The following is a 23,826-nucleotide window of genomic DNA, read 5'->3' on the forward strand; positions in this document are numbered from 1 at the left end:
CGGCCTTGCCATCATCTAGTGCTTATCGCTTTCATCCCCCTACACCTAGTTTGTTTGAAGAGCTAGCAGCTCAAATTGGATCAGTCTTCCACTCTTGCCTACATTTCTCTGATAAACACCTTCATTTGGTTTAATTAGAAGCCGCAGCAAAGTGCACCTGACCGATCTCTAGGCTGAAGCACTCACTGTAACTATCACAGCTTTTAGTCCGATTCAAGTCTAGCATTTCAGCTTCGCTTGCTCCACCCCTCCGGCACGGGTCAAACTGATCAGCTGCTTCCTCATCAAGTTACCAGTTCACCCCTCCACCCTTCCTCAGGCAATGCAAGCAAGCAATCAGAAATCAAAGCCTCCGTCAGAGAAGGAGAGCTCACGCACCAACGAATCAGCCATGTTGGTTAGAAACAAGTTAAGTACTTAACTGTAGCCCATGAGGCAGATATTAAATCACAGCTCCACAGCAAGGCTGCTGACAGGTAGTGATGACAGATATTGTGAACGAGCTGACCCTGGAACTACGGCCTGATATAACACCTGTCAATCTTCACCTTCCAACAGGAAAAGCCAGGCAGCGAAGTGTTGACAACAAAAGAAGTAATGGTGTCGGAGGAGGATCAGAGTTCCAAAAATTAATTAGCACTTGGATAATTTTCTTGAAGTTTGTGATTGAGCTGCTGATTGCGAGAGAGAGAGAGGGAACAAAGGTCAACGGGAAACTGGAAGTCTCCGTTCCAGAATATCCTGGAGGATGGGGGGGTGTGGTGTGCGGGGAGGAATTCTAATTGAGACTAATAGATCCTGTTTGACATGAATATTAAAAATGAGCAAACCAGGGGATGAGAGGTTTTGATCAAGGTGAAGCAAAGTGAAGAGCTGAACTTCTCTTTATTCATGTTTCAGGAGATGGACAAAGCCAGCATTTGCTGCCCATCCAGATTCACATTTAGATTTGTTCATTACGTGTACAGTGAAATACACCATTTACTGTAACTACAAACACACCCAAAGATGTGCCAGGGAGAGCCCATACATTCCAGTGCCAACGTAGTATCCCTGGTCCCTCCAACTCTAACATTAGGGCACCTGCTCCCAGCGTGTGTGTGTGTGTGTGTGTTTGTGACAGAGGGAGCGAGTGAGTAAGTAAGGAAGGATGTCACATTTATCAACACACACAGAATTCTGGAGAAACTCCAGAACATGAACAGGCAGCATCCATGGAGGAAAATAAGCAGTTGATGTTTCAGGCTGAGGGGCTGGGAGGGAAGGGAGCAGACATTCCTCTAGCATTTTGTGTGTGTTGACCCAGCAGCTGCAGTCTCCATTGTGTTAATGTTGCATTTAAATTGTTCTTTTCACAACCTCAGAACATGGCAAATCCTGTAACATCTAATGGAGTGTTGTTGCGGAATTGTACGTGCCAGCTGAGAGCACCAACTTAGCAGAGGGTGAGTGGCCACACACTGGGAGGGGATCTTACAGTGCACCTTTCTCCTCTGTCCTGTGGATCTGAGAGTGTGCATGGAGTTTGTTTTTAAAGGTCGGGAAATTCTCAGTGTACTGCATTCAACAACATAACCTGGTGATGTGCTCTTTACTATTCAGAACATACTGAACAGAATGTTCTTTACTGCACAGAAGGAGGCAAATTGGCTACCAAACCTGTGACAGGTTGAGTGTGGGTCTCTCCAGGTCCCTGTAGCTCTGCCCCGCCCTGATGGTATTAAAAGAGGAGGCCATGTCCCTAAGGGCAAAGGTCATTGATGATGGATGCTGCCTTCTTGAAGCACCACTGCTTGAAGATGTCTTTGATAGAGAGCACAAGAATCTGCAGAGAGTGGCTTAGCACATCACAAACTTGGTCTACACTTCTCACTGTCTTGATCAAACAGCCAGCGTAATCAAAGACTTCACCTACCCCAGACATTCTCTCTTCTCTCCTTTCCCATCGGGTAGAAGATACAAAAGCATGTACCACAAGGCTCAAAGACAGCTCCTATTCCATTGTTATCAGACTCTCGAATGGACCTGATATACAATAAGATGGACACTTAGCCTCACAATCTACCTCACTGTCATCTTGCATTTTATTGTTCACTTGCACTGCACTTCTACACTTCATTTTGCATTACTATTGATTTACTTTATTCTCATTCAATGCACTGTGTAGTGTTTTCATCTCTATTCACAGTATACAAGACAAGCTTTTTACTGTATCTTGCTCTTCTGACAATAATAAACCACCGGCAATCAGAGGCCTCCTCACAGCTGGTTCTGCCACAGACTGCGGTGGAGGCCAAGTCCGTGCGTATATTTAAGGCAGAAGTTGATACTTTCCTGATCAGTCAGGGCATCAAAGAATATGGCGAGAAGGCAGGTGTATGGGCTTGAGTGGGACTGAGGATCAGTCATGATGAAATGGCAGAGCAGACTCGATGGGCTGAATGGCCTAATTCTGCTACTATGTCTTATGGTCTTATGAGTCGGAGTTGGTGACCACTTCCATGCTAGAGAGGTTGGAGCCTTGGCTTCACACTTCCAGGGCAGTGTTAAAGCTGACAGATCTAACAAAGGTATTCTGGCAGCCCAGCCATTGCATCTCCTTCTACATTAGACCAAGTCCATGGATGTTTTTGGAGTAGCCTGTAGACATGTACTAGGTGATGACACCAGGAAATGTCCTGGATTGGCTACTCTTCGTTCCCTTCACTAACAGAACATTGTCAGCGTATGGTAAATGTGAATGTTTCTAAACAAATGTGAATACGACTTCGTCAAGCACATTGGCTCTGTCTGCTGCAGCTCTCTCTCCCTCTCTCTCTCTTTCCCCCTCTCCCTCTCTCTCTCCCCCTCTCCCTCTCTCTCTCCCCCTCTCTATCTCTCTCCCTCTCCCTCTCTCCTTCTCCCCCTCTCTCTCTCCCTCTCCCTCTCTCTCTCTCTCTCTCTCTCTCTTTCTCTCTCTCCCTCTCTCCCTCTCTCCCTCTCCCCCTCTCCCTCTCCCTCTCCCTCGTAAGTGAGAGTCTGTTGAACCTCGAATCTTGGACAAGCAACAGGGCAGATCATAACATCAAAACAGCGCGCTACTGGTCTCCCCTCTCACTGTAGCAAGAGCAATATCTCTCTCTTCCTCACTAGTGAGAGAAAGAGAGCCTGGTTGAGATGTTGAAGTGTTGGGATGGACAGTAGTTTTTGATGGACCCAAGATCACGGTCTCGTTGGAGGCTTTGCTATCACTGCATGGGGGGTGTTGAAGTTTCGATGCTTTTGCATGGGAGGGGGGAGGGAGGACCTTTGGCTTCTGATGTTTTTGTGTCATTCATTCTTTGGGGTTCTTTTTTCTGTCTCATGGATGTCTGTGAAGAGTAAGAATTTTAGGTTGTATACATTCTCTGATATTTTATTGAACAATTGGACACCGTTAAATGTGTTCCAACGTTAACGAGCCAGGGCATATTGCTGAATGGTGTACAAAGCAATGTAACGCTGGCTCAGGAGCATGAAGAAGTCTTATCTTTGTTGGTTATTGCATTGAAAGAGATTGAGAGAGCATTTTCTGTCCACAGCTTCCAGAAATGTATGCCCATTATGGAAATCTTGTAAGTGATGTTAACAAAGACTCTAGTAAAATTTGTCAGTATAAATCAGAAAAGAAAGAAAAAAGGTCAAAGTTCAAAGTAAATTTATTATCAAAGTATTTACAGTGTATGTCACCTGAGATTCATTTTCAAAGATTTCAAAGGTACATTTAATGTCAGGGAAACGTATACAATATACATCCTGAAATGTTTTTTCTTCACAACCATCCACAAAAACAGAGGAGTGCCCCAACGAATGAACAACAGTTAAATGTTAGAACCCCAAAATCCCCCCCAGCTCCCCTCCCTCCCGCACATAAGTGGCAGCAAGCAACAGTTCCCCCTCCCCCCCCCCTCCAACGGCAAAGCAATTGGCACCCACCACCGAGCACTCAAGTGTGAGCAAGGCAACAGCAAAAACACGGACTTGCAGTACCCCAAAGACTATTTGTTCACCTGGCATTCGACATACCACAGGCTCTCATAAGGGAGAAAGAGATGTCTCCATTTCACAGTGAAAGGGGAAACAATACAAACAACTCACTGGTTTACAATGTTAAAAGTCCATTGCATCGCTTTTTCCGAGCTCTGTGCCCAAAGATCTCAGGTCTCTGGGCACACAGCCTTAGATCTTCCGTCTTCCACGACACACCAGTCTTCTGCTTGGACACCAACCCCCGTCTCCAGAGCCACAAAAATTCGGTCCTCCAAAGGTGAGCAGAGCTCTTGGGTCGAGCTGTTGACGGCCAGTTGTGAAACTCTGAGAACAGGTCCCATTCCCCACAAAGAACCGTAGTCAGCGTGCAACACCAGGTCAGGGTCTTCAAAAGAACCCTGAAAGGGAAAATTAGAGATACTAAAGATCGAAATAGAGCTGCCTCTGAAGTTGGAAGCAAAGGAGTCGCCATTAGGTGCCACTAATCCTACTAAGCTCCACCTTCTTGTGGACGTTCAGTTACTACAAAGAAATACAATAGAATCAATGAAAATCTACACACAAAGACTAACAACCAATACGCAAAGGAAGACAAACATTAAATAAATAATAATAATAATAGAGTAAATAGGTAATAAATAATGTTGAGTCCTTGGGTTGTGGAATCAATTCAGAGTTAAGGGGAGTGAAGTTATCCACACTGGTGGCTGAAGGTAATAACTGCTCCTGAACCTGGTGGTGTGGGAGCAAAGGTTTATGTATCTCTTTCCTGACGCAGCAGCGAGAAGAGAGCATGGCCTGAATTGTAGAGGTATGACGTATGACGTATAGTTGGATGGATGAAAGAAAGAAAGAAAAGCTTTTTCGGTTCAATAGCTTTCAGTAGGTATATTTAATGTCAGAGAAATGTATACAATATACATCCTGAAATTCTTTTTCTTCGCAAACATCCACAAAAATAGAGGACTGCCCCAAAGAATGAATCACAGTTAAACGTTAGAACCCCAAAGCCTCCTCCCCCAACTCTCTCCTCCCACGTACAAGCAGCAGAAAGGCAATGACCCCCCCACCAGCAAAAAAGCATCGATGCTTCCCCCACACCAAGCACTCTAGCGTGCAGCAAAGCATCAATAAAGACGCAGACTTGCAGTACCCCAAAGACTACTCATTCACCTGGTAATTCAACATACCACAGGCTCTCTCTCTCTCCCTGATAGTGGAAAAAGAGTTGTCCCTGTTTCACAGCAAGAGAGGAGACATAACAAAACAACTCGCTGATTTATGGTGTTAAAAGTCTGTCGCGTTGCTTTTCCGAGCTCTGTGCCTCTGGGCTCAGAGCCAACAGCCAGCCCATTGCTTCCTATCTTCCTTGTTCTCCCACGACTCGTCAGGCGGCAGCGGCGGCATCCGCCTTGAATCCGCCCGCCTCCAGAACCACAAAGATCCGACACCCTGAGGGCGCACTAGTCTTTCAGGCCACGTCTTTGGGATATCAAAAAGCAGGCATTCGTGAGGCCCTGAGAGCGGGTCCCTTTCCTGCAAAGGACCGAAGTCAGCATGTAACTCCAGGTCAAAGGAGCACGTACATTGTAACATACAGCGAAATGCATCATTTGCACCAGATCAAATCGGCAAGGGCTGTGCTGGGCAAGTGTTACCATGCTTCCAGTGCCATCATAGCACGCCCCCAACTTGCTAATACTAACTCTAAATGTACGCGTTGGAAAAGAGGGAGGAAACCAGAGCACCAGTGGGAAACCACGTAGTGACGGGAGAACATACAAAATCCTTACAGACAGCTGTGAGAATTGAACCCTGATCTTACACCGTAGATCTCCTCTGGAGCAATGGACTCACCACTATGCTCCCATGCCACCTCGGATCCGGGACTCCGCACTGACACCGTCCAAGTTCTGGCTCAGAAATGTGGTAGCCTTGTTCCTGGTCTGATGTGGGAATACGGTGGGTGAGCAGAAGAGGCGGGAAGAGCCATAAGAACAATTCCAATCAGTTACTCAGATAGCGTTAAAACACTTGATCTGTTGACTTTAGAGCATTATATTTTGCAAAACTTGAGAGGATCTGGAAATAACTAAAATGCTGGAAAGCAACAAGGTTAGCAATTTGCAATAACCTGTCTGGGAGGATAAAAGTCCATGCAACATATTGCCCAGTTCTTCTTTTCCTAAAGAGCTTCTGGAACATAGAATGCAAGAAGCAAGAGGGAGCAGTCACCCCACCGTTTAATAACATATCTGACCGTGTCCACGATGGAGATGACTGTATCTACAACTCTCTGCAGCTTTTCTCAGTCCCGTGATTGTAGCCTCCATAATAGGCAGTGTTGCAACCTGTCCAAATGTTCTCCATGTCTTTGTGATGTACCAAATCGCCCCTAACTCCTAATGTAGAGCCACTTCGTTATTGCATTAGTATGTTGGCACATCTGAGATGTTGGGCATGCAGAAACGTGAAGCTGCTCTCCCTTTCCACTGCTGACCCCTCCATGAGGATGGGTGTGTTTTCCTTTGACTTCCCCATCCCCAAGTCCACAATCAGTTCCTTCGTCGTACTGACCTTGAGTGCAAAGTTAGTATTGCAACACCAATCAACCAGTCAACCTATCTCACTCCTGCACGCCTCCTCATCACTATCTGAGATTCTGCCAATAGCAGTGGTGTCATCGGCAAATTTATTTGCTTATTTATTTTATTTGCAGATTTATTTATTATAGTCAATTGTTGTCCCGCATTTTTGTGTGTTTAAGATACTCACACCTTGGGCAGCACAGTGGAGCAGCTAATAGAGATGCTTGCTGCCTTGCTGTGCTTAGCAACCCACTTTCAAACCCGGCCTCGGCCGCTGTCTGTGGAGTTTCAATGTTTCCCCTTTTGACCGCGTGGGTTTCCCCCATGTGCTCATTATTTCCTCCCACCTCCCAAAGACGTGCTGGTTATAGGCTAATCATTCTCTGTGTTGCCCCTAGACATCGTGCTTGTGCTGGGAGCCAACCTGCTCCTGGTGGACTGAGCAACACACACAGAATGCTGGAGGAGCTCAACAGGCCAGGCAGCATCTAGTAAACGAGTACAGTCGATGTTTCGGGCTGCAACGGCCTGGTGGACTGAAATGGCTTCCTTCTATAATATAAGAAAGATACAGAAATCCTGAAATGAACAAGTCCAGTTATCTTATGCCCTTTCATAGATGTAATTATCACCAACTGGGACCTGGGTGTCACTGCTGACTAGAAATTCAACTGGCCCAGTCATGTAAACTCTAGGCCTACAGGCCTCGGAAAGCGGCTCACATCCTGACAGCCTAAGGCCTCTTAATTCTCTACAAGGCACAATGAGGGCAGCTCCAAATGTACTCAGAACTACATTCTGGGTGGCACGGAAGCATAACATTACTGTAATGCCAGTGACCTGGGTTTAATTCAGACTCCATCTGCAAAGTGTTTGTACATTTTCACTGTGACCACAGGTTTCCTCCTGGTACTCCACTTTCCTCCCACATTTCATGGTTAGTCAGCTAGTTAGAAAGGGAAGGAGGAGGGGAAACAGTGGGGGGAGGAGAGAAGGGTAAGAGGTAACCAGATGGAAAAAGGGAGATGGAGCGGGTGGGGGGATGCGGGGAGAAATTATTAGAAGCTAGAGAAATCAACGCCCATGCTATCGGGTTGGAGGCTACTCAGATGGAATATGAGGTATTGCTCCTCCAACCTGAGTTTGTCCTCATCGTGGCATCAGAAAAGACCATGGACAAACCTATCATAATGAGAATGGGAAGTCAAATTGCAATGGGCAGCCACAGACAGAGTCTGCCTTTTACGGCGGTCGGAGAGAAGGTGCTTGACAAAGTGGTCACCCCAATCTACGTCGGGTGTCACCAATGTAGAGGAGGCTGCACTGGTGCTTTGCTTTCTGTCTTCCACAAAATGGAAGCTGCCAGTTTGGCTCCACACCCACCAACCTAAGCATTCCCCCCACTGTCTCGCAATTGGACCCTGCAAGGTGCAACTCACCGGCTTGCTAGTTTCTCCCAGCCATGTCATCCAGGTAAGTGGCATATAGGGGTGGCAGCCACATGACAAAAGGCTCCAGGCATTATATCTATCCAGATCATCATTCCATAACATTGCCATGCCCCTGATGCCGGAGGGGACATGACCTATTCTGTGACATTTAGGATTGCCAACAATTTGTAAAGCATGGTTTGCTCCTGATTTTAGTTTCATTTTCCCTCAAAATATACTTTATTCATAATATAGACAGTAAATACAATTGGGTCATGTTTATTCTCCCCTTTGTATCATGAATTCAACATGTTCTCTTACAATGAGGCAACCACCACAATACTGCACCCAGGAGGGGTAACACTAGGCCCAGCCTCGGCGGTGTTTAGGGCCAGCAGGGTCTCCGCCTGAGCTCTGAGTTTGAACCAAGCTTAGTGACAGCGTGCTCTCTCCAACACACTCAGCTCACGTTGATGGGATGGGGGAGGAGACGCACAGCTTTAGAATGGTCCCTGAGTAAACATTGCCCTCTACTGGACATTCTGGACATTACAAATATATCCAACACCTTCACTTCCCTCAGTAGAGCAAATGTCCAGTTCTCTACACTACACTATAAATACTGCTACTAAACTGAAGTGGACATCTGTCCTAATTGTTTTTATTTCTTGTAAAAATTGTGCATGATTCATCTTCGAACCTGGATGAGTACGCTGCAGTTACTGACTTCATTAAAACCTGTGTGTATGAGTGTGTGCCCACAAAGACTAACTGTACATTCCCAAACCAAAAGCCATGGATGAACCAGGAGGTACGTTGTCTGCTGAAGGCTAGATCTGTGGCATTCAAGTCTGGCAACCCAGGCCTGAACCAGAAAACCAGGTATGGTTTGCAGAGGGCTATTTCAAGGGCGAAGAGACAATTTCAAATGAGGTTGGAGGTGACATTGGATACATGGTAACTCTGGCAGAGTCTGCAAGACATTACTTTCTACAAAGCAAAACACAATAGCATGAATGGCAGCAATGCTTCACTACCAGGTGAACTCAACGCCTCCTATGCCCGCTTTGAAAGGGAGAACAGAACTACAGCTGTGAAGATCCCTGCTGCACCTGATGACCCTGTAATATCTGTCTCAGAGGCCGATGTTAGACTGTCTTTAAAGAGAGTGAACCCTCGCAAGGCGGAAGGTCCCGATGGAATACTTGGTAAGGCTCTGAAAACATGTGCCAACCAACTAGCATGAATATTCAAGGACATTTTCAACCTCTCATTGCTACAGGTGGAAGTTCCCACTTGCTTCAAAAAGGCAATAATTATACCAGTGCCTAAGAAGAATAATGTGGGCTCCCTTAATGACTATCGCCCAGTCGCACATCGACAGTGATGAAAAGCTTTGAGAGGCTGGTCATGACCAGACTGAACTCCTGCCTCAGCAAGAACCTGGACTCATTGCAATTTGCCTATCACCACAATAGGACAACAGCAGATGCAATCTAAATGGCTCTCCACACGGCTTTAGACCACCTGGACAACACAAACACCTATGTCAGGATACTGTTCATCGACCATAGCTCAGCATTTAATACCATCATTCCCACAATCCTGATTGAGAAGTTGCAGAACCTGGGCCTCTGTATCTTCCTCTGCAATTGGATCCTCGACTTCCTAACTGGAAGACCAAAATCTGGGCGAATTGGTGATAACATTCTCCTCCTCACTGACGACCAACACTGGTGCACCTCAGGGGTGTGTGCTTAGCCCACTGCTCTACTCTCTCTATACCCATGACTGTGTGGCTAGGCATAGCTCAAATACCATCTATAAATTTGCTATCAATACAACCATTCTTGGTAGAATCTCAGATGGTGACAAGAGGGCATACAGGAGTGAAATATGTCAACTAGTGGAGTGCTGCCCCAGCAACAACCTGGCACTCAACGTCAGTAAGACGAAAGAGCTGATTGTGGACTTCAGGAAGGGTAAGATGAAGGAACACATACCAATCCTCATAGAGGGATCAGAAGTGGAGAGAGTGAGCAGTTTCAAATTCCTGGGTGTCAAGATCTCTGAGGATCTAACCTGGTCCCAACACATCAATGTAGTTATAAAGAAGGCAACACAGCGGCTACTTTATTAGGAGTTTGAAGAGATTTGTCATGTCAACAAATACACTCAAAAACTTCTATAGTTGTACTGTGGAGAGCATTCTGACAGGCTGCATCACTGTCTGGTATGGAGGGGCTACTGCACAGAACCGAAAGAAGCTGGAGAAGGTTATAAATTTAGTCCGCTCCATCTTGTGTACTAACCTACAAAGCACCCAGGACATCTTCAGGGAGCAGTGTCTCAGAAAGTCAGCGTCCATTATTAAGGGCCTCCAGCATCCAGGGCATGCCCTTTTCTCACTGTTACCATCAGGCAGGAGGTACAGAAGCCTGAAGGCACACACTCAGTGATTCAGGAACAGCTTCTTCCCCTCTGCCATCCAATTCCCAAATGGAAATTGAATCTTTGGACATCGCCTCACTTTTTTTTGATATACAGTATTTCTGTTTTTGCACATTTTTTAAATCTATTCAATATACGTAATTGATTTACTTGTTTATTATTATTATTATTATTTTTTCTCTCTCTCTGCTAGATTATGTATTGCATTGAACTGCTGCTGCTACATTAACAGATTTCACGTCACATGCCGGTGATAATAAACCTGATTCTGACTCTGTTTAACTTAAATGTTAAACTAGAGTTGCGGGGGATGGGAATTAGAGTGCCAGAACAGATAGTGGGGAGGTCATGGAGACAGATTTTGTTAAGATCTCGGACAAAGTTAGGAATCAAAAGGATGAGCATGGTGCGACTGAAGTCCTCAGCTGCGTATATTTCAATGCAAGGAGTATTGTAGGAAAGGCAGATGAGCTCAGGGCATGGATAAACACATGAAATTATGATATTGTGGCCATTAGTGAGACCTGTTTGAAGGAGGGACAGGACTGGTAGCTCAGTATTCCAGGGTTCTGTTGCTTTAGACGTGACAGAGCGAGAGGGATTAAAGGAGGAGGGGTGGCATTATTAGTCAAGAAAAACCTCACAGCAGTGCTCAGTCAGGACAGACCAGAGAACTCACCTAGTAAGGCTTCATGGGTGGAACCGATAATAAGAAAGGAAAGACCACATTAATCGGGCTAAACTACAGACCACAACAGTCCGCGGGATTTAGAGGAACAAATTTCTAGAGAGATCGCAGACAGTTTCAAGAAACATAAGGCTGGTATAGCGGGTGATTTTAACTTCCCACTTATTGATCAGGACTCCTATACTGTAAAAAGACTAGATGGGATAGAGTTCGTCAAATGTCTTCAGGAAAGTTTTCTTAATCAGTACATTGAAGTCCCAATGAGAGAGCATGTGATACTTGATCTGCTATTATTGAATGAGACACGGCAGGTGACAGAAGTTTGTGTAGGGGAACACTTCATATCTAGTGATTATAATGCCATTAGTTTCAAAGTAAATAAGCAAAAGATAGGTCTGGCCTGTGAGTTGAGATTCTAAATTGGAGAAAGGTCAATTTTGATGGTATCAGAAAGGATGTGGCAAGTATGAATTGGGACAGGGTGTTTTCTGGCAGAGGTGTGGCAAAATTGGGAGGCCAAAAGTGAAATTTTGAGAATACAAAGCTTGTATATGTCAGAATAAAATGTAAAGATATCAGCTGTAGGGAGCCTTAGTTTCCAAGAGATATTGAAACCCTGATTAAGAGAAAAAAGGAGATGCATAGCAGGTATAGGCAAGTAGAAACAAATGAGGTGCTTATGGAGTATAAGAAATGCAAGAGGACACTTAAGAAAAAAATTGGGTGGGGGGGGCTAAAAGAAGGCATGATATTGCCCTAGGAGACAAGATGAAGAGGAATTCTAAGGGATTCTACAGGTACGTTAAGATGAAAAGGATTGCAAGGAAAAAAATTGGACCTCTGGAATATCAGAATGGTAATCTATGCATGGAGCCAAAAAAGATGGGGGAGATCTTAAATGCATTTTTTGCACCTGTATTTACTCAGGAGACAGACGCAGAATCTATAGAAATAAGGCAAAATGGCATCAGCTTCATGGACTCTATACAGATTTCAGAAGAGGGGTTGTTTGCTGTCCTGAGGCAAATTAGGGTGGATAAATCCCCAGGGCCTGGCAAGGTGTTTCATTGGACCCTGCAGGAGGTGTGCGGAAATTACCGAGGCCTTAGCAGAGATATTTAAATCATCCTTAGCAACAGGTGAGGTGCTGTAGGACAGGAAAGCCAGTGGTGTTCTGCTGTTTAAGAAACAAGGAAATTATAGGAGACTGAGCCTGACATCAGTGGGAAAATTATTGGAAAGTATTCTAAGGGACTGGATATATGAGTATTTGACCATAAGACCCTAAGATATAGGAGCAGAATTCGGTCATTTGGCCCATCAAGTCTGCTCCACCATTTCATCATGGCTGATCCAATTTTCCTCTCAGCCCCCCTCTCCTGCCTTCTTCCTGTATCCCTTCATGCCCTGACCAATCAATAATCCATTTGTATAGACATTGCCTGATTAATTTTGTGCACGGTAGATAGTGTCTAACCAGTCTTATAGAGTTTTTCGAGGGAGTTACCAGGAAAGTTGATGAAGGCAAAGCAGTGGATGCTGTCTACATGGACTTTAATGAGGCAATTGACAAGGTCTCGCATGGGAGGTTGGTCAAGGAGTTTCAGTCACTGGATTAGACATTGGCTTTGTGGGAGAAAACAGAGTGTGGTAGAGCAAAGGGATCTGAAAATACAGGTCCATAATTCATGATAAGTGGCATCACAGGTTGATAAGGTCATAAAGAAAGCTTTTGGACCACTGATTGGTCTTCATAAATCATAGTATTGAGTACAGGAATGGGATGTTAGGTTGAAGTTGTATAAAATTATGGTGAGGCCTAATTTGGAGTACTGGGTGCAGTTTTGGTCACCTACCTACAGGAAAGATGTAAGTAAGGTTGAAAGAGTACAGAATTGAAGGGTAAAGACTTTATTCCTTGGAACGTAGAAGGTTGAGGGGATATTTGATAGAGGTATACAAAATGCTGAGGGGTATACATAGGGTAAATGCAAGCAGGTTTTTTCCCTTTGGGTTGGGTGGGAGTACTACTAGAGGTCATGGGTTAAGTGTGAAAGGTGAAATGAAAAGGGGAACATGAGGGAAAACTTCTTCACTCAGAGGGTTGTGAGAGTGTGGAATGAGCTGCCCATGCAAGTGGTGTGTGTGAGCTCGATTTCAACATTTAAGAGAAGTTTGGATAGGTACATGGGATGGTAGGGGTGTGGAGGACTATGCTCCCAGTGCAGGTCGATGGGGGTAGGCAGTTATATTGGCTCAGCATCAACTAGATGGGCTGAAGGGCTTGTTTCTGTGCTGCACTTTATGACTCTCACATGTTCTCTTGAGAATGCTGCTTACATGGCAATACGTGGCTGTGATGCTGCAACAAATAAGTTTTTCATTACACCTGTGCATGAAGCAGCTGGCAATAAGCTTGACTTTGTGGTTAAGGGCTGTTGCCTGGTGATTAATCAGGCAAGACCTAATCGGGAGCTCCAAAAATAGCCTGCAGTCAGTTTACATTCCTTACCTAATGATAAATGTGAATCATTCAGGATGGCACGGTGGGAGCTTCCCCTCCACCCCAAGGTCCCACAAAGTTCCTCTGATCTCCAGACAGCCTTGGTAATTCTTGGTCTCTTTTTTGTATCCTCAGCAGAAGTTAGGCTGAAACCTACTGGGGTTCTTGCTGACGATAGAGAAGTCCCACCCACCCAGTATATTGCCTCTTTTCCCATCACAAGGCCACATTTCCTCTATGGATCTCATGCCCCTTAAGGTTCATCACCCAAGGCTACTCAGCACAGCCCCAGTGCCTGGGGGATACTGTGAAGGAGAGACTGACTGATATAGGAGGCATGTGAGTGAACAGGATGTCAGGGTGTTGAAGACAAACCATCGTGGCTGAGGAGCAAGACTGAGTGTGTAAGCATCTGCACTTAGTGAAGAATTGGACTAAGGGTCAAGAGGTAGACTGATGTGTAAGGGCCTGGTGCAGGGCAGGATTGAAGGTAAATAGATGGACTGAAAGTGCAGGGGTCTGGCAAAGGGCTATATAGAGAGTCAAGAGATAGACTGAGTGTGTAATGATCCAGTGAAAGGTTGCACTGAGGGTCAAAGGATAGACTGAGTACGTAAGGGTCTGACAAAGGACTAGACTGAGGGGCAAGAGATAGACTGAGTGTGTAATGGTCCAGTGAAGGGCTGGACTGACGGTCAAGAGATAGACTGAGTGTGTAATGGTCTGACAAAGGACTAGATTGAGGGGTAAGAGATAGACTGAGTGTGTAATGGTCCAATGAAGGGCTGGACTGAGGGTCAAGGGATAGACTGAATGTGTAAGGGTCTGACAAAGGAATAGATTGAGGGGCAAGAGGTAGACAGAATGTGTAAGGTACAGGTTTGGTGAATGGCTATAATGAGGGTAAACAGACTAAGTATGTGAGGGACTGATGAAGAGCTCGACAGAGGGTCACAAGACTGATTGAATGTGTAAGCGTCTGATAAAGGGCTGGACTGAGGATAACCAGATAAACTGAGTGTATAAAGTTTTGGTGAAAGGTTGGACTGAATTAAGCAAGTAGATAGACTGTATGTAAGGGTCTGCTGAAGAGCAAGAACGAGTGTAAATAGATGGACTGAGTGTGTAAGGGTCTGGTGAAGGGCAGAACTGAGGGTAACCAGATAGATTGATTGTGTAAAGATCAGGTGGCAGGCTGGACTAAGGATAAGCATATAGACTGAGTGTGTAAGGGTCTGGTGAAGGGCTAGATTGAGGACAAGCCAATAGACTAGATGGGTAAAATTCTGACAGAAGGGGAGGTAAGTAAAATAGAAAGACATTTGCCTGCAGCCTGGGTTCCCTTGATTTGTTTTCAGTCCTATGCAATCTAAAATCAATCTGCCCCAGACAAGTCGCATGAGCAGCCGTTGCTGACCATGAAACTGGACTAGGACCTCCCAGCTGAGACCCTTGCAGTCAAGTACGGCCTTTCTCCATCATCAGCTCAACTCCAGGTGAAATCAGTCATGGTACAAAGCAAATTTAGAGACGCCCTGATATGAACTGAACTTCTTGTCCAAAGAAGACTAGTGTGGCAGCAGAATGACACACGGCATAACCATTTGAGTTCTCCATTGGAAGGGCCACTCAGCTCACACTGGGCACTTCACAGGACTGCTCCAATGCTCCCCGGCTAAATAAAGAGTGCTTAGTGGAGAGTTAGAATCAGGCTCATTTTCACTGACATTATGTCATGGAATTTGTTTTGTGGCAGAGCAAATGCAAAAATTTGTAAAGTTCTTTTCTACAAAAATAAACAATACAAAGTAAAATAATGAAGCAGTGTTCGTGGGTTCATGGGCCATTGAGGAATGTGATGGTGGAAGGGAAGTATCTGTTCCTAAGGTGTTGAGTGTGGGACTTCAGGCTCCTGTACCTCGTCCCTGATGGCAGGAGTGAGAAGGGAGCATGTCCCAGATGGTGAGAGCCCTTGATGACGGATGCTGCACATCTGAGGCTCCACCTTTTGAAGATGTCCTCAGTGGTGGGGAGGCTAGAGCCCATGATGGAGCTGACGGTCTACAGCTCTCTTCAGCTTACTCCAATCCTGTGCAGTGACCTCTCTGTACCAGAGAATGATGAAGCCAGATAGAATGCCTTTCACAGTACATCTGTAGAAATTTGCTAGAGTTTTTAGTTGCATACCAAATTTGCTTTAACTCTTAAAGAAGTATAGCCCCTTGTGTACCTTCTTGATTGTGTCAGTGGATATATACACCAAGATGTAGACTACGCAATGAATATAATAGCCCCTCTGTACACAAGAAGCCTCATTTGGAAGGGAGGATGTGGAGAGACTAACTGGGCAAGAGGGTGAGCTGGGCTCTGTAAGCAAGCCCTGATTTTGGAATACGGATAAATTTCATGAGAATGTTGGGGCTGCACAGTAGTGTAGCGGTTAGCATAATGCTATTACACCACCAGTGACCTGGGTTCAATCCTGCCACAGTATGTAAGGGGTTTGTACAGTCTCCCCGTGATGGCGTGGGTTTCCTGCAGTGCTCCCGTTTCCTCTCACATTCCACAGACAAACGGGTCAGTGGGCAATTGGTCACATATTTGTAATTGGGCAACACAGGCTCATTGGACAACACAGGCCTGTTGCCATGCTGTATCTCTAATAAAATAGGATGGGATAATTATAAGTGGTGCTTGATGGTTGACCAGAGGAGAGACCGCAGATGCTGGAAACCTGGATCAATATCCACAGATCGCTGGAGGACTGTTGAAGGGTCCCAGTCTGAAATGTCGGCTGTTCACTTCCCCCAACGGATGCTGAGTTCCTCAAGCTTTCTGTGTGCGTCTAGCTTGGTGATTTGCACAGTCTTGGCGGGCGAGTTCGAAATCAAAGTAAATTTGTTATCAAAGAACATATATGTCACCATATGCTACCTTGAGATTCATTTTCTTGAATTAGGAAAATAAAGAAATACATGGGAATTCATGAGAAACTATACATAAACCAGGACTAACAATCAAATTATATGCAAAAAAAGCAAACTGTGCATATTTTTAAATAAATAAGTAAACAAATAAAACTGAGAACATGAATTGAAGAGTCCTTGAAAGTGAATCTGTAGGTTGTGGGATCAGTTCAGAGTTGAGCTGAGTGAGGTTATCCACATCGGTTCAGGAGCCTGATGGCTGAAGACTGGTAACTGTTCCTGACCCTGGATCTGCTTCTGTGCTGAATGTGTGACCCTGCGAAGGAGGAAGCACTGAGACTGAGTAGAATAGGATAAGATTAGGGGGAAAGGGAAAGGGACTGGTAAAGCTGGGTGAGGGACATCCACTCTTTCTGACACCCTGGTACAGCCAGAGTCCCATGATCAATGGTGCTGGCTGCTGACTCCAGAGACACTGAGGGCTTCTGGTGACAGACTAACACCACTGCAGCAAAGAGCTTCCTCAATCTTTATAGATATTTCTCTGCTTCTTCTTCACATAGAGGGTTCAGACAGGTACATGGGTGATACACTTGTTAAACCATACACAGTGAATGGCAGAGCCCCTGGGGAGTGTTGGTGAACAGTGAAATCTTGGGGTACAACTACATAGTCAGGTAGACAGGGTGATGGCACCCTTACTATCATTGTCTGAGAAACTATGTACAAGAGTTGGTGCATTGTGTTACAGCTGTACAAAGCATTGGCTAGGCTGAACTTGGATAATAGTGTGTAATTCAGGTCACTGCACAAGAGGAAAGACGTGATTAAGCTAGACGAGGTGGAGAAAACATTCTGGACTGGAAAGCTCAAGTTATAAGAAGACATTGGGTAGGATGGGTCTATTTAAAACTATGAGAGTACACCATTTATAGTTTTATACTTCTCAAATTGAACCATTTCTTAACCCCCTCTGCAATGAAGCCTCTCCAATCTCTCCTCATAGCAAAAATGCTTCAGACCTGGGCACATCCTGACCAACATATCATAAAGTTGGAATATAACCTTCCTGCTCTTGTATTCAAGGCGTGACTGTTGAAGGCCAGCATCCCATAAGCCTTTCTAACTACCATACCATACCTACACCACCATTAAGGATCTTCGGATTCCAACACAAAGGTCCCTCCAATCTTCAGTTCTCTCTAGGACTCTACCTTTGATGATGTATGTCCTAGCGTCATTGGTACCCCTTAAACGCAAGCCTGTATCGTGTGTCATGATTAAGCTCCACCTATCATTACTCAACCCATTTCACCAATACATGGATATCCTCATGCAGTCTAAAAATCCTATCGGCTCCACCGGTCTTCCTAGCAACTGTGAAATTACTAATCATTCCACTTATATCCCTATCCAAATAATTCATGTACATCATAAATAGCAAGACCTCAGCACCAATCCCTCCAGAAAAGGGGTTCCCAACTCTTCTATGCCATGGACCAATACCATTAAGCAAGGGGTCTAAGGACCCCAGGTTGGGAACATCACTAGCCTCAGACATTCAATCAGAAAATAACCCTGTACCATCACCCTCTCCCTCCTATTGCCAACCCAATTCAGCCCTCATTGTCAAGAGGGTCTCCTGAGCACAGCTCAACACACACAAAATACCGGAGGAACTCAGCGAGCCAGGCTGCTGAGGGAAATAAATAGTTGACATTTTGGAACAAGACCTTTCATCAGTACTGGAAAGGGAGGGGGCAGAAGCCTGAATAAGAAGTTGTGGGAGTGGGAAGAGCACAAGTTGGCACGTGATAGGTGAGATCAGGTGAGTGGGTAAGCTGGGTGGGTGAGGACAGCTCAATGATTCTGCCTCCTCGGAATGACCCTTCCAGACTAGGTTTTGATGAAATCACACTTGGGGTAATATGTACAGTTGTGTATCCTTCTTCAAAGCTTCTGCTTTTTGGGAGAGGATTATTCCTGAGATTATAAGGAATGGTTGATTAGGTTGACCATTGCTCTCTGAGGTTTGGAGAGTAGTTTGTGATTTTCTTGAAACCTACGATTCAAAGGCTTATTAGGGTGGATGTTGTGCAGCCAGTTCCCTGCTGAAAGAATCTGGAGCAATGGGATATTGTTTTAGTATTCAGAAACTCCTTCTCTCAGGGTCACAAATCTTTGGAATTTTTTTACTCCAGGGAGCCACAGATTTTGAGGCCTGAAGTAGTTTCTCAGATTACAGGGGAATCAAGGGTTAATGGAGAGAGTGGATGTGGGGCTAAAATTAGATAAGACAAAACCTCACACTTTATGCATTTTGGTGTGGCGGTGTGGGGGCAGGCTTCATTGTGATCCCTCTCATTCTGCTAAACTCCAGCAAGTACAGGCCTGGAGCCATCAAAGCCTTCTCATACACTAACCCTTTCATTCCTGGGATCATTCTTGTGAACCTCCTCTAGACCTTCTCCAACATCAACACATCCTTTCTTAGCTAAGAGGCCCAGAACTACTCATAATACTCCAACTGTGGTCTGACTAATGCCTTATAAAGCCTCGGCTTGTAATGTGGAGAAATTCCTTCTCCTGACTGTCTCAGTAGGAAATGTCACTTTAATCAAATCTCATCCACCTGCATTTACAATATATACAGCTTTTAGCATGGGTTCAATAGTGGCACTAATCAGTCAAGAAATAGGATTCCCATGGTATATTTACTTACAAAACATGGTATTGAATTTCAGATATTCTGTCATTAAAAGAACACAGTGTAAACTCAGCACTTGTTCAGGTGTAGAAACATAGAAACATAGAAAACCTACAGCACAATACAGGCCCTTTGGCCCGTAAAGTTGTGCCAAGCATGACCATACCTTAGAAATTACTAGGCTTACCTATAGCCCTCTATTTTTCTAAGCTCCATGTACCTATCCAAAAGTCTCTTAAAAGACCCTATCGTATCTGCCTCCACCACCGTTGCCAGCAGCCATTCCACGCACTCACCACTCTCTGAGTAAAAAACTTACCCCTGACATCTCCTCTGTACCTACTCCCCCGCACTTTAAACCTGTGTCCTCTTGTGGCAACCATTTCAACCCTGGGAAAAAGCCTCTGACTATCCACACAATCAATGCCTCTCATCATCTTATACACCTCTATCAGGTCACCTCTCATCCTCCGTCGCTCTAAGGAGAAAAGGCCGAGTTCACTCAACCTATTCTCATAAGGCATGCTCCCCAATCCAGGCAACATTCTTGTAAATCTCCTCTGCACCTTTTCTATGGCTTCCACATCCTTCCTGTAATGAGGCAACCAGAACTGAGCACAGTACTCCAAGTGGGGTCTGACCAGGGTCCCATATAGCTGCAACATTACCTCTCAGCTCCTAAATTCAATTCCACGATTGATGAAGGCCAATACATCGTACCCCTTCTTAACCACAGAGTCAACCGGCGCAGCTGCTTCGAGCGCCCTATGGACTCAGACCCCAAGATCCCCCTTACCATTAATACCATATGGTCTTACCATTAATACCATATTCTGCCATCATATTTGAGATTGAGTCTGCCTTACATCTCTCACACTAACCTCAATGATAAAGGAATGACTGAACAAAAGTAAAGTTTGTCCAAATGTATTTCATTCTATATGCTACAATCTTGTAATAATTTACTTAACCTTGAGTGGTGATACTTTGAATTGCCTTTACTGGATATTTTATCCACACGTCCTGACTGATGCAAGACTAACCATTGCCCATCGAAGTTCTAGGAGACAACTTGTTTGTCAGTAACAGGGGAGCTTATCTCTGTATGGGATAGAAGGGAAGGACAAGCTAATGTTCTGTTCACACATGATCATTTGTTCTGTTGTTTGACATAAATCAGCTCATAGTGATGGGAAGATGTTTTTAACCATGTGTTTGAGTAGGCAATGCATTAAATTACTTTTACACTAAAAATCTTCAGCAGTTTTACCTGCGAAGTCAAGAAAACAATCCTTCACCAATTCCAGATCACTCGATTGAAATAGATTTCTCATTCATAACTCTCAAACCCGGTTAAAACATGGTATTTCTTTTTTTCTCCCATTATTACACCTTCTCTCCTCCACTCTCATGGCTTGCCCATTGCCTCCCTTCACTTCCCTACCTCCTTCCCTTCATTTACTGTCCTCTCCTATCAGCCCTATACTTTTCCCACCTATCCCCTCCCAGCTTCTCACTTCAACACCCTCCCCCACCCACCCATCTTCCCCCTCGCCTGGTCTCACCCATCACCTGCCAACTTGTACTCCTACCCCTCCCCTTGCCTTCTATTTCTGGCTTCTTCCCCTTCCTTTCTGGTTCTGATGAAAGGTCTCAGCCTGAAATATTGACCGTTCATTTCCCTCCATAGATGCTGCCTGACCTGCTGAGTTCCTCCAGCATTTTGTGTGTGTTGCTCAAGATTTCTAGCAGCTGCAGAATCTCTGGTGTCTAGTGTTACATTTATTGTGTTCCTCAGGTGAGTAAGAAAAGTATGTTGCTAATAACAATCATGGTGTGATTCAGAATGCATTACAATGCACTTCTCACCAAGTAACTCATGGCCAATCAAAACACCAGTTGAAGACATTTTGTTGGAGCCACTCTGAAACCTGAGCTGTCAGACTAGTTCTTCAAGTGACAGGGTGAGATCAATTCTGTGCCAGCTGAAGACCAGCACCTCCAACAAAAGATCTTATGGGAGGCAAAGGAAAATGCAGACTATTTCCTATATCTTAGATGGCATCTCTTAATGAAGGAAGAACTTGTTAGAGAAATAGATCACAAACAAGAGAAAATCTGCTGATGCTGGAAATCTGAGCAACACACACACACACACACACACACAAAATCCTGGAGGAACTCAGCAGGCCAGACAGCATCTAGGAAAAGAGTACAGTCGACGTTTTGGGCCAAAACCTGTCCTACCGAAGGATTTGCTCAGTTGTCATCTTCTAGCCTGATCAACAGGGTAATGGATATTTGACTTTCTAAAAAGCATTAGACTTTTTGATATTAGTTGAGTGTTTTTTTGGCGGCAGGAATTTAGTGGGTACAGTTCCTGTCTCTTTGCTCCACATTCTAGCTCAGTAGGTGTCGTTTGTGCACCTTATGTTGATCTGCAAACTGCCATCCAACGTTACAAGATGATTTATGTGTGGGTATAAAAAGTGAAGCACAATCTCCTCTGAACAAAACATTACTGATCAGGACACCTGCAGCACGGAACATGTCATGGCACCTAGCTTGCTCAAAGCCCCGTCCTGACTGACTCACCCTGAGCTGTTCATGTTCAATGTACGTGGAACCCTCCACCAATGCTTCTGACAGGCAGGAGATCCAAAGCTAGTTTGTCCTCTTCGGGCTGTGGCAGTGATGTTGAGAGTGAGGGACAGCATACATCTTCAGCCACTGACTCAGTGGGCAATCAGTTCTCTGCCTGCCAACCAGCTTGCAGATAGGTTGGCACTGTGGCACAGCGGGTAGTACTACTGTCACACCGTGCCTCCAAAGACCTGCATTTGATCCTTATCTACAATGAAGTCTGCTTGTAGTTTGCACTCTCTCCCTGTGGTTGCTCCATTTTCCACCCTCATCGCAAAGGTTTGTGTGTGTGTGTGTCTGTGCAGTGGGTGGGGGGTGTCAGTGGTTTAACTGACTGCTCTAAATTCCCCTCGGTGGAGGTGAGGGGCAGTTTATCCGGGGCTACAGCAGCTCGTGGGGACCTGAGAGAGAATAGACTTTGGGGGAATAGATTGGTAAATAGGATTGATGGGACGGTGCTGTGGGCTAGCATAGAATAAAAGGGCCAAGGGACTTCCTCTGTATTGTGAGGAAATGTGAAATCTTCCTGCACTATCTCCTCGAGAAGATACAAAAGTCTGAAAGCATGTCCCACCAGGTTCAAGGGCAGCTTCTCCCCTCTGTAACAAGACTCTTAAATAGTTCCGAGTACAATAAGATGAACTAATGACCTCACGATCTATCTCATTATGATCTTGCACCTTGTTTACAGACACTGCACTTTCTCTGTAGCTGTTACACTTTATTCTGCATTGTTATTATTTTACATTATCTTACTAGTATCACATCTATCACATCTGAAATCCTGTCTGCCCACTACCCTAGACCCCCATCAATCTGCCCATCGCACCAACAGGTCAACAGAGGACGCCATCTCCACGGCACTTCACTCTGCCCCGACCCACCTGGACAGCCCCAACTCTTACGCCAGAATGCTGTTCATTGACTTTAGTTCGGCATTCAGTACTGTGATCCCCTCCAAGCTGATCGCCAGACTTCACCAGCTTGCTATCAGCTCATCCCTCTGCAATTGGACCTTGGACTTTCTGACTAACAGAGCCCAATCAGTTAAGTTAGACAACCTCTCCTTCTCCACTCTCACCCTGAACACCGGCGTGCCTCAAGGTTGTGTGCTGAGCCCTCTTCTGTACTCCCCTTTCACCTATGACTGTGTTCTAGTACATGGTTCTAGCTCCATAATCAAGTTCGCAGACGACACCACAGTGGTTGGCCTGATCAGAAGGGATGACAAGATGGCCTACAGGGACGAGGTCCAGCACCTGGCTGCGTGGTGTGCCGACAACAACCTGGCCCTTAACACCCAGAAGACCAAGGAGATCTTTGTGGACTTCAGGCATGCTAGGAGCCACACTCTCATCCCCATCTACATCAACGGAGCTGTAGTGGACCGTGTATCAAGCTTCAAATTTCTTGGTGTCCACATTTCCAAGGATCTCACCTGGTCCCTGAACTCCTCCATCCTGATCAAAAAGGCGCAGCAGCGCCTTTATTTCCTGCGGAGCATCAAGAAAGCTCAGCTCTGTCCCAGGATACTGACGGACTTTTACCGCTGTACCATTGAGAGCATACTCACCAACTGCATCTCAGTGTGGTATGGCAGCAGTTGTCCCATATCAAACCGCAAAGCACTCCAGCATGTGGTGAAAACTGCCCAGTGGATTATCGGCACCCAATTGCTCACCATTGAGAACATCTACCATAAATGCTGCCTGGGCAGGGCGAAAAGCATTACCAGGGATGCATCTCAGCCTAACCATGGACTTTTTACTCTCCTCCCATCCGGTAGGCGTTACAGGAGCCTCCGCTCCCACACCAGCAGGCACAGGAAGAGCTTCTTCCCTGAGGCTGTGACCCTGCTGAACCTCACATCACAGTGCTAAG

Source organism: Mobula birostris, chromosome 2 (assembly GCF_030028105.1).
Source record: "Mobula birostris isolate sMobBir1 chromosome 2, sMobBir1.hap1, whole genome shotgun sequence".
NCBI classification, from domain to species: domain Eukaryota; kingdom Metazoa; phylum Chordata; class Chondrichthyes; order Myliobatiformes; family Myliobatidae; genus Mobula; species Mobula birostris.